We start from the raw sequence: 15,982 nt of genomic DNA, 5'->3' as shown, positions 1-15,982 counted from the left end.
AACTTTTCACAAAAGGATTGCCTATATCCTTCTCAGTTTATACCTTCGTGAATACAATCTTTGTTACTTGGTCTCGAATTGCACAATGTTCAAGTATTTCGATCTGATTCAGAATACAGACGTGTACTGACGAAATCTGCCCTCAAAACCGAGATAGCGCGAAACAGAGATGCATCGTTCGTAATCGATAATGACATGAAGCAGTGCTAACACGGACACGACGAGTTGTCCTTAATTTCTATTAAAGTATTCGCCTGGAAGTCGTCAAGGGATCAGCGTTTGGAATGGGATCGACATAAGCAGCGACTGACGAAAGAGTTATTTAAACTGACGCGTATGATATGCGGTAGCCCTGTATCAAGGCGAGGACGAAAATACTCGTCTTGACCTACGTCGGCGCCACATGCGTCGCCACGTTATTTCGCCGCGGGAACATTTCCTGCGTGGCGTGTGTCACTGGACAGCTTCACGCGTGTCGATGGCCTCTTTCGCGCATTAGCTGCTCTGTACATAAGCGCTCAGTTTGCACGTACAATCCTTTGTATGTTCGAGAAATACGATTCGAAATTCGAATTCAAGCAACATAATATCACTCCTCATAAACTCATCACCTGTATGTACATTGTAGCTGCATTATTATTTTCGTTGGCACAGTTGGCAGTGTTCTCGAGAGTTTCCATGTCTTGACTCTATTAGATCTGTTTAGAGATTCTCGTAGGTACTTTGTCAAATCACAAATTGTATGTGCTTTTGTGTAGTGTTATAGTTAGTGAGCACGCAAAATGAATTGTGAGTTTCGGAGAATGTATCGACGTATATAAAATGAACAAAACATGAGCTCACGACTTTTATCTCAATTGAGGTAGTCAGAGGTACATCTATTACAGGAAGAACTAAGTACTTACCCTCGCTTCAACTTCACATTCTTGGGTACCACACCTAACCGAGTTCACCTAGACAAAATGAATTAGATAAATATAGACCTATTTGAACTGGAATTTGTGCGGCGAACTTTGAAGGGCTTAGTCACTTCCGGAGGAAATGCCAAATGAGTAAGTTACAGGAGTGCAAATCAACAGTTTGTTATTAAATACTGGTTCATTAGCGTGCAGCGCTCCGTAACCTGTTGAGGCGAGGTCGCAGCAGACAAATGGCCCTCGTGGTCGCGAGTAAGCTTTCACTAAAAAAAGTCGCACCAGGGGGAAATGTGAGCGCGACTGCGGTGGCGCGCGTCCGGCGCCGCGCACGCGACCCGGTTTATGCACTCGTAAATCTACCCCCGGGACAGCGATCCGCGCCCGGATCGTTACCAGCGACATTATGTAGCTGAGTACCCGCGTTTTGTAATATGAAACAAGTCCGTTCCTGTTTTTTGACAATTTAGGCAATTTTATTGTGCTTTTGATCGCGTAAATAACGCTCCGACTTTGCGGTTCCGGTCTAGAGACACGATCTACGTTTTATACTGTCAATTAAATCTTTGGTTAGCTCGAATACATTATAAAATATTGGATTGATGCGGCCCTTGCTAAGGAAAACGTTGGCGAGTATGGATGATATATTTTGAGCAGGTAAACAACTAAATTGTCTGTTACTGCGCAGCTGTTGATTTTGGCCTTCCGAGTGCGTTGTGCGCTCACGTCCGTGTGTACGTGGCAGCGGTATGGTGTCGCCACGTCGTCGCGGGAGAGCCCGGCCGCATGCTAAATGTGGCGTCGCGTCACCGTGCGCTGTCACGCGGCGCGTGCGCATCGGTGACACCGTGTTATTTCTTAATTACCACCTATTTACTCATGTCAAGTGTTTCTCAATCGGAAAACCCGCGTTAACACGTTTTGAGATTAATTTAGCTATGAATAGTGTTGTTGATCTCCATTATGCGCATTGAAACGTATAGATGACTTACAGTGCCAAAATATTTCTTCAGTACTTATGTACATATACGAAAAACAAGAAAATAGGATCCACTATACTAGCCGATATTATCTTGTATTTTTATTTATTTATTTTATTTTATTGTCTTAGGGAAGCTTTATTTACAATCTAAGTATAAGTGCATTATTTTTTTTCCTTATTCTATTTCGTTTGTAACAACCATTGGCATATACGACTTATTTCCATTTTTCCTTATTGAGATAGTATTATGTTGAGTCTAAGTTATGTAATAAAAATTCACCCTTGCATGTGTTCCCGTATCGAGCGGTGGCGGCGGCGTCGCGACGTCTGAATTTTCATACAATTTATCGGACGTCGATGGCGCCGCGTCGTGAGGGACAGATAAACAAAGCCGTAATTGCCGTCATTAGCCGGCAGCCACTCGCTCTAATTCAGTTCACATTAATGGCCCAGAAAATGTATTCTATTGCCTTACGCATTTTCGACTCAAATCCCATCAAATCAGCGATCGTGTAAGAATAGTAAAAAGCTTATTACGTCAGCGAGGAATCTCTGCGATGGCCGATAATAGGGCACGATAGATGGGAGACATTTAACCTGGAGAGTTCTAATATTAATCGTATAAATATTTTAAACTGCGAATCTTCGAGGAAGTGGCTTCGTTACGTCATTACTTCTGGAATTATTGACGTCATCATTGAACGTTCAAGAAGTCAAGGCATTTTAAAAGCTTTCTAATATTAAGCTTCTGTGTTAACGGTCTTTGTGTAGAAAAGTTGTAGATTTTAGCTGAGCTAATCCAGAACGCTAGGGTGAACACATAGAAGCAATTTGCGTCATTACTGTTTATGTTGTGTTATGCTTATGTTATTACATTACAAGCAAGAAGGCATTTTTTCAGGAATTTTGTTAGTATTGGATTGAAGAAGTTTACATAACCTTCGCATACACACACTAATCTTTTCAAATTACAAGATTCGTCTATTATTTGTAGGTATATTTTTACATGAATATGAAATCGAATTTCCTTTATTATAAACATTTCGCGGTCATTTCAACGATCCGCGCTATGTATTTCATTCGAAAAAATTAATCCGATACACGGTTGAATGTTAGTCTATATCGAATGCGAGACTATAATAGATTTAATGTGGGTGGTAATTGCTCCCGCCATTAAAGCCATTCGGTTTAGAATCCTGAAACATGAGCCTGTAATTGGTGTTCGATCGCTTTCATTATATTGCGATCATTACGGTGCAGAAATTTAATAGCACTAATAGCTGCGTTGCCCACGCTGCTATTGTACCCGCTAATGATTTACGATATAATATGTGTTGTGCTTTAAAATGTGTTTTTAATTGGTTATAAGTGCGTTGTTTATTTATTTGTTTTCGAAAATAAGCCCCTTTTTGTTGGAGGAAAACGTTAACTACTTCAAAAATACGAAAATGTAGATTTTCCTGTATCGTGTTTTGACAGTACTTACCTAAGTACCTAGATATTTATTATGAGGTACATATTTAACCATACTGCTTCATAGCATAATAATACCCAACGGTTCTGCGTAATTTACGTTGGTACGTTTTTGTATTTATAATAAGTTAATTTACCAATCCGAACTATACTTCAGTTGCTATTTATAGCTATTTTTGTCTTAGTTCATTGACTTGTGTAATAGCTTTCTTGTATAAAACGTTTTCTCTCGGAATCGCTTACGTAATTCCTGTGGGCAACATTTAAAAGGTCGTCTGGACGCTGTTGGAGGGGCGGCACGGACAGTCGGTTGGTTGGGCGACTGTGCGCTGGGCGCTGGGCGGGCGGTGCGGGGAACCGTGGCGCCGACACTGAAAGGTTCCACCGATGCTTTATTCATGCACACGTGCGCTCGATTCAATTACAAGCTCGGGTCACAGGGTTGTTTACTCTATTAAAAAAGAATATACTAAATATTTAATTGAGTTATGTAGGAAATTAAGTAATTTTATACAAATTAAATATAGAACTCTTAAATGACGAGTACCATTAACAATATTTCGTAACATGTTTTAGCTAAAATTAATAATTACTAATTACGTAAACGGTTATAATTAATACATTGTTTGCTTAGAAAGGATTTTTTTGTTACAAAACCTTTGTTCTATAAATAGAACGTGTTATATATACCTAGCACCGTAAATGAAGTGGGAGTTATAAATTCGCGAGCTTTTGATAGCCCTGGCTTCAAGTCCCGGTAACCGGAACGCGCAAAGGTCAAAGGTGAGTCCCTAGTCCCGTAGCAGACTGCTACGTATTGCTACGGCTGACTACGAATCGTAGCGACTACCGCTACGTCCTATTTTCTGATTAAACGTTTACACAACTCACTTGTTTCGGTTTGTTTGTCTGCAAACGATCGACGTCAACTCTTTTGGAATAAATAGAAGTGGAATGTGCTTCATTTTATTTTATTCTGTAGAGGAAATGTTCTTATTTTTAATAATAAACGTCTTAAAGACATTAAAGAAAAAATAAGTAAGTATACTTAATTCAGACACGCTAGAACACTTCTATGTATGACTGTGACTAACTGAACATATTTTAATGTTTTTGCTTTGCTACGTGTTAGATAAATATATTTCCTGCACTGTTAAGAGTTAGTCGTAATGACACGGTAATATATTGCCAAGAACAAAAAATGTATGTTAATAGCTTATTTAGAAACAACATGTCAAAGCAAGGTTAAATAGGCATCGACAAATATTTTTTGGCTGCCAAATTACCACGTTGTAGTGTTCAGCAAAATGTCCCAACAATTTTACAAATTGGGACAAATTACAATATGGCGTGGTGCCAGCTTTCTAATATTATGAGTCAGCACTTTTGTTTGAAGGAGCTAAAGAATAACAACCCAGAATTATTTGCAGGCTTGATGCGAATGTGTTATAAATGACAAATCATCTATACTAAGGCTAAAATTGAGTGTAAATATTCAAGGTTCTAAGATACGGAGACCTTAATAGGTAAATATTATGTTTAAGCTAGTTGTTAGTTCTTTAGTAAATAAAAATAAACGATGCCATAAACAAACCAGCTTACTCGTAGAACAAAGTTTACGCTGCTTCATTCACAAAGTCTCCGTCAAAATAGATACTAAAAGAAGTTGATACAGTTGTTTGAAAGCTAAACAAAATTTGTTGTTTCGTTAGAAGCTTTGCATAGACTATCAGGCTAACAGACGAAATATTAAACGGAGCTGTATAGCGAGGACGGTTTAAACAAAGAGAGAGCGTTTCACAGAGACAGTCCCTCTCGCGGTTTATTTGAATAACATGATACCCTCGTTCCGCCGTCCGTGAATAATTGAAAACTTTGTTTTCTCTCAAACTCGTTTGTTTGCCAGAGAACAACGTACCTTTCGCGAGCGATATGATGCGCACATGTATCTGTACGCTTGTAGAGAAGCGTATAGGAGCCCATATAACCGTTATGTTGCTGTCAACATAATGGTGTTAATTCCTACAGACGCCATCTAATTTTATTTTAAGTTATAAGTACCTGTCATTTTCTTATCCGCTCCCTTATTCGCGGGTTGATGAGGTTGGTACGTCACCTCACAACCCACACGATAAGAAGAAGAAGATCCGCTCACAAATTAAAAATTTATGGAACACACGTCAATTTTAAGCAGAAATCGAAAACAACCGTCTAAAAATTTTACATTGGCTAATAACCCGACAGAGTTAAGTAGACAGCACGTCAAACGGATTGCATACCAGCGAGATGCCTATTTTATTCACCCGGGTTATTCATTCGTTTTAAAATTAACTTGTTGACAATCATCCATCCTTTGCCTTTTCGGTGGATAAGAAAATGACGGGTACTTATAACTTAAAATAAAATTAGGATGTGTATGCAGGAATCGGGGCCAATAACATGTTAAATTCCCGCCACCACCCACTCAGATATTAATTTGGAGAACACGAATTGATATATAAGTTGTAGTTTCGCGTTGGTTTATGTCGGCCGACACGCCAACAGAGTCGTAATACTTGGGACGAGTTTGTTGGTGAAGGTTGTGGTAACAATATCGTAACCGACATTTAATTTGGCAAGACAACGTAGAAGAGAAAGTGTCAGGCACACGACTGCCACTTGTAGCGTCACAAGACACGCGACAAGTCTAGTGCCAGGTGCTTCACTGTACTCTATTCTTGACAAGTTGCGACGGACTTTACAACTGTTTTTGTATACCTTCTATGAAGGTTGTGTCGAGTATATCACGACTACGCGCTGCGAAGTTTTTGCTACGCTGTGTAGCTATCGTCAATAAAAACTTTTTTTCTACTCCTCTACTTTAATCTGGCATTTAAATAACCAAAAAGTCTAATATAAGTACATACATAATTAAACTCTTTGAAAAAGTGTACGCTCTATGGCCTATAAAAGCATTGTTTACAAAGTGTAACTGTACTATAATGTCGCCAAAAAAGCATTGTTGTTGTTTTTTTTTTTTTTTGACCTGGAAACTAGCACCTTTACTTTGTTTGGTGCCATAGATATACTATAAAAAAAAAGTATACATTTACCGCCATTTTCCCGCGCGTTGGAAAATAAATTGGAAAATTTTTGTTTCATTTAAAATTACGTCGTCGTAGAAAAAGTATTGTATGCAACGTTGTATAACTAGGTCAAAAAATGCTCGTGGCGTCTCTTATTGCGATGTTCGCCAAGGCTCACATCGCAACTCACGCCACTCGCATTTTTTGACCCTTCTTATACAACTGTTGCATAAAATACTATTAAACAACACTTAACAACATAGCATTCCGCATGTATCCCTAAAGGGGTAGGCAGAGATTATACAATATACATATAGAAATACAATACACACGCTCCTCGCAATAGGAGGCGATCCTTATTGTCATTAACCGAGCACTGTAGTTCAGTGTATGAGCGTTGAGCTCACGATCCGGAGGTCCAGGGTTCGAATCCCGGTGGGGGACATATAACAAAAATCTTCTTTGTGATCCCCAGTTTGGTTAGGACAATACAGGCTGATTGCGGAAGGCACGTTAAGTCGGTGGTCCCGGTTAATACTTACTGATGTAAGTGAGTAATCGTTACATGAGCCATGTCGGAAGCCTGTGGCGGCTCAATAATAACCCTGACACCAGGGTTTATGAGGTTTATAATTCACCACACAACCCACACGATAGAAGAAGATTAACCGGGCACAAATCTTGGACACCACGTGATATCAATTTTATTTATGATTCAAACATGAATTCAAACTCAAGTCGAATTGGGTGGTTTTTTTAACAATAGATTTTTCTTACATTACTCACGTATGTGAATTTTACGAACGTTCTGTTTAAATGTTATATGTATGTCGTCGCTAAGCTGACACGTGTACCTGTCAGCTTAGCGACGAACTAATAGTGTATGTGTTCATGCAGGAGGCGTAAAGTAGATGAGAAAAGTTTACAAAGTGGCGGCTTATTTGCAACGTGCCCGCGCCTTGATCAATACTCGCCCAGCCGCGGTTATTAGCCATTCTGCAGCTTCCTCTCCCTCTCACGTGCACGCATATTCGTCTAGACTAAAATACTCCAAATAAAGGTATTTACATTGTAAAAAATATATATCCCTATTTGCAAAATTGGCTGATATAGTCGTAAGCTAAAATTTCGCGTTCTTAGCCAGAACGTGTGCGCTTTAACTGCGTAAATCATGTTAATACCACTTTTGTAACCCGATTTATGTAACTGTTATCTATAGACTCCCCGCCTTGTTCTGTCTGCAAAAGATTGGTTTTACGAAGGTATATCGTTTCATTATAATCTTGTAGTCATAGCTATCTTATTTAATGAAATCTTAGACCTTTTCATATTGACCTGATATTGGATAGTTTCAGCAAGATTGGGGTCGAGCGATTACGTCAGAGTTCACGAAAACACCCGAGTTGCCGCCTGAGAGATTGCCTGCCTTGGCTCGTAAATAACTTCTGTTTGTTCCCGAGTTCGTCTATAAGAAACTGTCGGGACTTAGCATTTTGTACGTTGACGGATTTATATTGTCTTTCTTTAGAAGAACTTGTTATTCGAAAAGGCGAAGTTGGATCGTGGACGGAGTGGCATTTGGAGATATTTACTTTCTCCAAATGCCATTCCTCTTAAAGCTTCTGGAAAACTTGACATACTTACGGTGAAATGGAGTTTTACTCATAAACGTTTGATAAAGTAAGGTAGTTATAATTCTCATCTATTTATTTCGTGATTTGTGTTTTTAGTGCCTCTCTAAAAGATGCGAAGGTAGTACGGGTCTTAATCCCGAGAAAACGACTTACTTACTTCTCAAGTCCCATTTTGAGTTCGCTAAAAGCATCATATATTGCAAATACATATAAGATTAACGAGAATATGAATGAAATATAAACATTGCCTGTTTTGTCGTTAGGGGAGTAAGAGATTATCTATTTTGTTCTTAAATATTAGCCAGAATGAAGGGAAGGCTTTTTTAATTCAACTTTTTGTTCAATATACTCACATAAGTAGCTAAAACTGGATACGTATTCAAGCGTAACTCTGACTACTTTCTCCACAATATTCGTGAAATACGACCGTTACGGTGCATTAGTTGCGAATCAATGTCGCTGTTGTTCGAGGCAAACGTAACATATGGGGGGTGAGATAAATCGTGCATAACTGGAGGCTGTAATACACTTGTCTCGCTACTAGAGTGTAGTGGGAATAACTGAACAATGTGAAGTGAATATAATAGATGTGCGGTGGACTGGGTGTGTGTATTCAATTGCGAATGTTACATAGGAAACCATTGCGTAGAAACAATATTCGTTTAGAGAGAGGAACTAGTTTGTAACTCGTTTCGTTAAGGAATCAAAGATAACCGATGGAGTAATTAACTCTATAGACTTTATATAGAGAGAAATATAGAAAAAATATACATATGTCATAGCCTGATATTTGTGACAATGACAATATTATGTCATATATTTTTGTCTTTTTCAGACGATGTAGTGACTAAGATTGAGAAGGGAATATTAGGTCGGTTTGGACACGTAGAGCGGATGAAGGATAATAGAATTGCAAAAGCGGTATTTAAAGCGAAGACCGAGAAGGACTTACATTTGCCAAATTGGAGATGTCCTTAGAAAAGGTTTAATACGATCTACTCTTAACCGGCGTGCGTGTATGAAGGAGCAAGCCAGAGAAGTGTGTCAGGATCGAAGCAAATGGAATTATATAGTCTCTGATTACCCCGGTGGGAAATAGGCGTGAGTTTTCAGAAAGAAACCTAAATCTAAGTCTGTTGGCATAAGACTTTTTTCGCGCTTAGGCGGGTACCGTTTTTTTTTCACAAAGTGTGGCCGTAAACGACCTTTCAAAATGATGGATTGGACGGTGGACTGATTACTTGTCAATATTCCGTTCATCACATCAATCTTAGAACAAATATTTGAAGTGGCTTGTGGGTTGACTTATTCAAGGCGTGTGGCTCGCCCTCCTTTTGCACTCGTGCTACAAAGAACCTTATAAATAGTATCTTGAAAGTTAAAGTTAGAAATAAGCTGCAGCATTTGTCTGTGTATAATGTTCTATAATTTTCTGTGCCCCAGCGGGGCGTCACAATGTACCTACCATATCCTGTATATCACCTATGTAAAACCGTGACTTGTAATAAATTATTATCATTAATTTAACTGATTTGACTAGTTGGAAACTACCCGATTTGACATTTGCTCATAGAAAAGTAAGTATTGTGCGATGTAAACAAATGTCTAATTGCAATATTTGTAATTTTTGGGTGCATCGCATCGATGTGGCCTTTTTAACCCCCCAGTGCTCCCGCTGCTCTTAGTGAGACTCGCCCGCGGCTGAAGGCTGGTGTTTACGTGAAGTCTCCGCGGCGCCGCCGAGGGCGCGAGGGCGCGGACAGACGGAGTGGCGCCCAGTAACGAGCACGCTTGTTATTACCACGACCTATATACACATGTAGGCTACGCTACATCATTAATAATATTTTTACAGAATATATTATCTGGTTGATTGATGGTCTAATCAGTTGTCAACAAATATTAATATAGGTAAACAATCTTGAACGAAAATTGACTGATATAAATTTCGCCAGTCCTGTAGTTACTACAGTAGACTTTTTTGTCTAGTACTGATAAAACGCTTGAGTGATTGTGGCTGTGGAATATTTTTACCCCTTATTTCGTACTTGGTTTATTAGGAAGTAATAAGGATTTTTAATGCGGTTGCAGTTGGCCTGGGACGTATATAGGCTGTGTTTGTAATGCGGTTTTGCTGAAACAACTGCAATAAAATTAAATAAAATGTACTTAATTACATTTCTCATAATTATTTATTACCTGCTGCAGCTATTCTAGATATTATTAAACTTCTTCTACGGCTACTTCCTACATAACATGTACTTTACTCGATTGTTAAGTTATATTCTATAATTATCTCTTTAATTAACAAAGGTAAAATGATATTACAATTCTTTAATAATATTACTGAACAGAATATGAATGCCCCTTGTAGAGTTCAATATGCATTTATCGACCCGTTGTACCGTATGCACCATGATCCGTGTAGGTAGTGGTTATAAATAGAATAGATATTATTTATGATTGTTAGTAGGGACTGGAATGTAGTTAATTATGTAGTACTAGCTATCCGCCCGCGACTCTGACTGAGTGGATTTTTGTCCGGCTAAGTAGTTAATGCCATCTGCGGCAAATCTACAATAAGTAACGTCAAAAACAAAAAAAAAACTGAGTGGATTTTATCAAATATAAGTTACAGTACTCAGTAATAAAGTAGCTTTTAACAGGTGAAAGAATTTTCAATATCGGATCGGTAGTTCCTACAAACAAAAACACCAACTTTAGTGACATAACGAAAACTTTGAAGAATGACTCAGCTCATCATGCGAAAGCGGTGCGCTTCCATCCTGCGCCGCACGCGCGACAGTCCCAACACCATCCTGCGCGCGCTAGTTGACCGGTGGGACTCTCCGATGCTGGCTCGCTGGATTCGGCTGCACGCAGTCGTATGATTGGCCGCCAGCGTCGGGGAGTCCATCCGGACTTGCCATTTTTAATATATTTGTATGTTACTAACACTAGTTTTGTAAGCTTGCAATTTTACTATCAAATATGGATGTAATCAATGTGGATGAGTCCGAAATAAATGATTATTATTATTATTATTATTCTGAGTTTAAATCAAGTGGAATTTTCCGTCGCAAAAAAGTATAATTCAAGATATGGCTATATGATGTTAATAATGTATTTAGTTTCATAACGTCGTCGTAAGTATTTAATGTTTTAAATAAACCGGTAAGTATGTGACAAGATTTTTCTAATTTGTTGCTTGTATATTTGTATATATATATAATATCTAAAATTTGGCACAAGGACAGCGATATTTATTTTATTACAAAGCTGCCTTGGCACGACATGTACAATGATAAATAAACAACAAGTCAGACTGAATATTAGTAAGTACATTAACTAAATCAACAAATATGATGGATGTAAGTCAAATTCATATTTATTTATCGTGCTAGTCAACTTTCTCATACTCAAAATTCATTTTGAGTGAAAAAAACTCATTTTGAGTGTGACAAAGTCTGAAAAAGCCGATTGCTATTAGACACTCTTCATTTCTTGTGAACATCTTTTACACATTAACGCATAGTCGAATAGTCCATTTGTGGTCTAAAGCATACAAACACGTGGTATACAGGGTGTAACGGAACGGGGGTCTCAAGCCGAAAGGGGACAAAACTATACTTTTTTTAGATCATCTCTGCAAAAATAACACTTTTGGTATTTTTTCAATTTCAGAAAAATATTCATTTTAATATTTTCAACATGTAAATAATTGAAGCTACTAACACACTCACTTGAAACTATCATGTGCTGAAACTATCACATTAATCTCCTTGCGAATAGCGAATTTATTAAATGAAGACCTGGAATTCAATTGGTCATAATTCAAATATGAACTCAGACGGCCAATACTCTTACAGTGACTCGTTGATAGTGTCAGAGTTGGCACACTTCGGGTTGATATCCCATGGGAGTGATACACGCTGTATTTGAACAACCTACCTTAGCGGCAAACGGCAAAAAAAATAGTATGCGAATATAAAATCTAATATTATGACAGTTATTTACTATGTAGTTCATAACTTTCTTTTGGTGACACGATGTAATATTAGTCACCGGGATATGTGACTCTATCGGATGACTGATTGCGTGCCATTAATATTTGGATTTCCAACTGTTTCTCTTCTAGTTCTCTTCCGACGACCCAATTACTCTAGCCATAGAGGAGGCCAAACAGCTCACGACACCAAACGCTTCAGAACCCCGATACCAACCCCGCCGGCGTGGTCGACGATTTCCCTCATTCAGCGCTTATCGCTATCGACGCACTAGGGTCGATTAATTCTTTCAAATATTCTTCACGCTCACGTGAAGCTTACTTTATGTAAAAAAGCCTATTATAAGATTAATGATTACCTAAATGATAAAAATGTCTGGTATTGAATGTGTTCCTCTAGTTATTAAATAACTTGTAATGTACCCTCATTGATTTAAAAGATGTGTTGCTGTTGCAGTTTCTTGTCATTTCTTCTCCTCAGCCATAACACCTTGCGAAATGACGTAAATTCAAAAATGTTACATTGACCTTCAACAAGTTTATCCATGATAATTACGTTGAATAAATGATTCTGATTCTGATTCTGATTCTGATTCTTCCTCTCAGACGACTCCCTGAGCCGAGGTGCGCGCCCAACTGGGCACCCTCAGGCCTGTTGTCTTAAATTTTGTACCGGGTGAGAGCCCTCAACGCTCCCAATTTGCCCGGCCGAGTAGTTAATGCCATCAGCGGCAAATCGACAATAAAGTTACGTCAAAAAAAAATAACTTCTAGTTCACTTTGTCGACCTCTATTCATATCAACTTACTATTAAATCAACAAAGTGGGTAAGTACTCGTATTATAAAATGAAAATAAATGTAAGTAAGTAAGTAGTAAAAGTTTGGAGGTGAAGCTATGTGAATAGAAGTCTGAGGGATTTGCATAAACAGGCACGATATGGCCCGTGTGTGCTGAATCTTTGTAAAGTACAGTCATGAGCAATATAATGTACCCACTTTAGGACTCTGTCGCACTAACATATTTGACATTTAGTGAGACTTACAGTGCAATTTGTCAAAAAAGGTAATGTGACATGGTACCAAAGTGTATAGGTACATATTAATGGTCGTGACCGTACTGTAGTTATCTAGGCAAGAACTACTACTATTACTTAATGCTACTAATACTTTAATGTAAATATTTGAAAAGATGTAGGTGTAGGTGCATCAAGTAAAGCAACGTGGAATTGAGGTCATCTTGGTATCTACTACTCCTACACTTCCCTACCCTGTGCATAGAAATGTTTTAAATTTTCCTTATCTTTTTCCTGAGGGGTACAACATAAAGTTATATAGAGAAAAAATATAATGTGAATAAGGGTTAACATGGCTTTATACAGACAGCAAAATAATATTTAAGGAAATTTCTGTGACACAGACATATTATCCCGAAATAGCGTCTCTCGGGTGTTATTATGTGAAGTGGCAGGCGTCACTTTATAATAATGAAGGGTGGAAAATATCTTTAACATTCAGTATGAGCTTGAAAATAAGTAGGTGCTTATTACATAAAGTATCTCCATTTTAAACCATCCATTTGATTTCATTCATGGTATAGAATATAAAACCTAGAGAAGCAACTGAAGCCTAACGTTAGGAAACTGTTCGTAATACATAACATATTATACAGCCTGTAATGTGTCCCACAGCACAGGACTCCCCTCAGTTTATTGATGGGGGGAATATATTTAGTAATTATGTAATATACAAAAAAGATAATGCTTATATTAAATAAAAATACAGATACATTCTAGAAATAAATAGTTTTATTTGTGGTGGTACAGCCTCCGTGGTCTAGTGGTTAGAGCGTTAGGCTCACGATCTGGACGTCCGGGTTCGATTCCCGATGGGGACATTGTCAAAATCACTTTGTGAGACTGTCCTTTGTTTGGTAAGGACTTTTCAGGCTTGAATCACCTGATTGTCAGAAAAAGTAAGATGATTCCGTGCTTCGGAGGGCACGTTAAGCCGTTGGTCCCGGCTATTAGCCGTAAAAAACACCTCCACCAACCCGCAGTGGAGCAGCGTGGTGGAGTATGCTCCATACCCCCTCAGTGGGACGTATATAGGCAGTTATATTATTTGTGGTGGAAGGGGAATGTAATAAGTAGCATCGCCAACGCATCGGCCTGTCCGCTGGTGGGCGCGACATGTCGGCTGCACTGCAGCAATGCTATTATTGGATTATGGTCGATCTCGAGGCTGATAACCCCCCACATCGATCGCCCCCCGATCCCAACCCTACTCCCACAATATTTTCCTAGGTTTATGACATTTCTCAAGGAAACGTGGAGGAAATTGCCCACCCACGGTATATAGTCCGCGTATTTGTACAATCCGGCTCGCGAATAATATCAATAAAATCTCCTTGCGACGAAAACGGATGTAGTTTTATTGTTTACATACGAAGGTAACACGTTTATGGCTTTTTGGCGGGAACGGGAACAGGAAGGTTGCTTTTTTCATTGAATAACGTAAGTAAATAATTAATACGAAGTGGTGTTTTGTGGTTAATGATCGCATTAAGTTAGTTAGTCGTAAGTATTGACTTACGACCTCCCGAATGAGAGTCAAGCCTTCTTCCAAATAGGCTAATATATTAAAATATAGGCTCTTAATTTAAAAAAGACGTTACAAAAGAAATATAAATCTTCTCAATATTAGGTTTAACCCGTGTTTTGTGTAATAACAATATAATTTAATAAGTGTAAAGAATAACTGTCGTCGTCTAAATATAACCTGAACTGAAATCTCGTAGAGCACTTAGGAAACGTGCCCCAGGGAGACATAAAACACGTCGAACATGTCGAGCGTGGAATTCCCGGGAACCTCACATCGATTATCCCGTGTACCTTTAATGATGACAATCTGTCATTTATCGTTAATTTATTCGACGTAAAGACTTTAAAATTATTTTTTTCCTTTCACCATTTTGTAAGTACAAAATTTTTATTAAGTTTGGTTTTAGGTAGAGTAGGGTAAGTGTTAAATGAAATTACCTCAACAGTTACTAAATTCCATGCTACATTTTAAGGGAAAAATAGGGCAGTGGTTTCCCTCTTGCCTTCCGCCCCGCAGTACTCTGTGTGACGCAAGTGGGATGGCGCCCAGAGTGGTCTATTACAAAGCAATACTAGGACTCCTGTCCTCCGCCTCTGAATAGTACTGACAGTTACTGCTGCCCTCTGTCAGGTTCCAGGTTACAGTCCCTGTGACTTGCCCCTTCCGTCCTGCAAAGTAACATGGAAATGCTGCAGCGACAAGAGCGTGGCTCTTAAATTGATGATGATGAGTTATTAAATTATGACTAAGTAAACGATTTTATGTTAGTGATGTTCACATTAAAACGAGTGACAGTGCTGTTTCGAATTTGGTTTGGGGCCTTATGATCACATGTCAGTCTCGTATAAGTACCTATTTTATTCGATTACACTGTCGTTTTTCATAGTCGTTCGCAACTTGGCTTAGGCCTCTTGTACCAGATAGCGAGCACCAGAGTCATGATCAAAACAAACTTGTTAAATAGGTCAGCGTGGGAATATTTTATCCTCATATTTCCTTCTGAATATTTCATACCAGTATCCTCCTCAGGCAGTCGTCGATTTATAATGATTTGAAACAATGATGGATCATTATTTATAGGACAATTCCGCTTGGCATAAAATTATTCATAATATTGTCTGATCGATAGTGTATCTCGATTTGAAATTATTTTTCTTTAATTAATCTTCTTCTTCTTCAATCTTGTGGTTTGTGAGGTGGAGTACCAATTCCATCAACCCTGGTGTCAAGGTTACTATTGATCCGCCAAAGACACCAGACATAACTCATGTAACGAATACTAACTTAGCTACATCAGTAAGTAGTA

At 38.5% G+C, this 15,982-nt stretch overlaps 1 protein-coding gene across 5 annotated transcripts in view; it reads left to right on the top strand.

Moving 5' to 3' along the window:
• The window catches only part of LOC126372294 (potassium voltage-gated channel protein Shab), a 64,953-nt gene that overhangs the window by 37,427 nt on the left and 11,544 nt on the right, over nucleotides 1–15,982 (top strand). The gene's annotated exons all lie outside the window — the stretch shown is intronic.

This window comes from Pectinophora gossypiella, chromosome 14 (genome assembly GCF_024362695.1).
Source record: "Pectinophora gossypiella chromosome 14, ilPecGoss1.1, whole genome shotgun sequence".
Lineage (NCBI taxonomy): Eukaryota > Metazoa > Arthropoda > Insecta > Lepidoptera > Gelechiidae > Pectinophora > Pectinophora gossypiella.
This window is presented reverse-complemented; position numbering and strand designations above follow the sequence as displayed.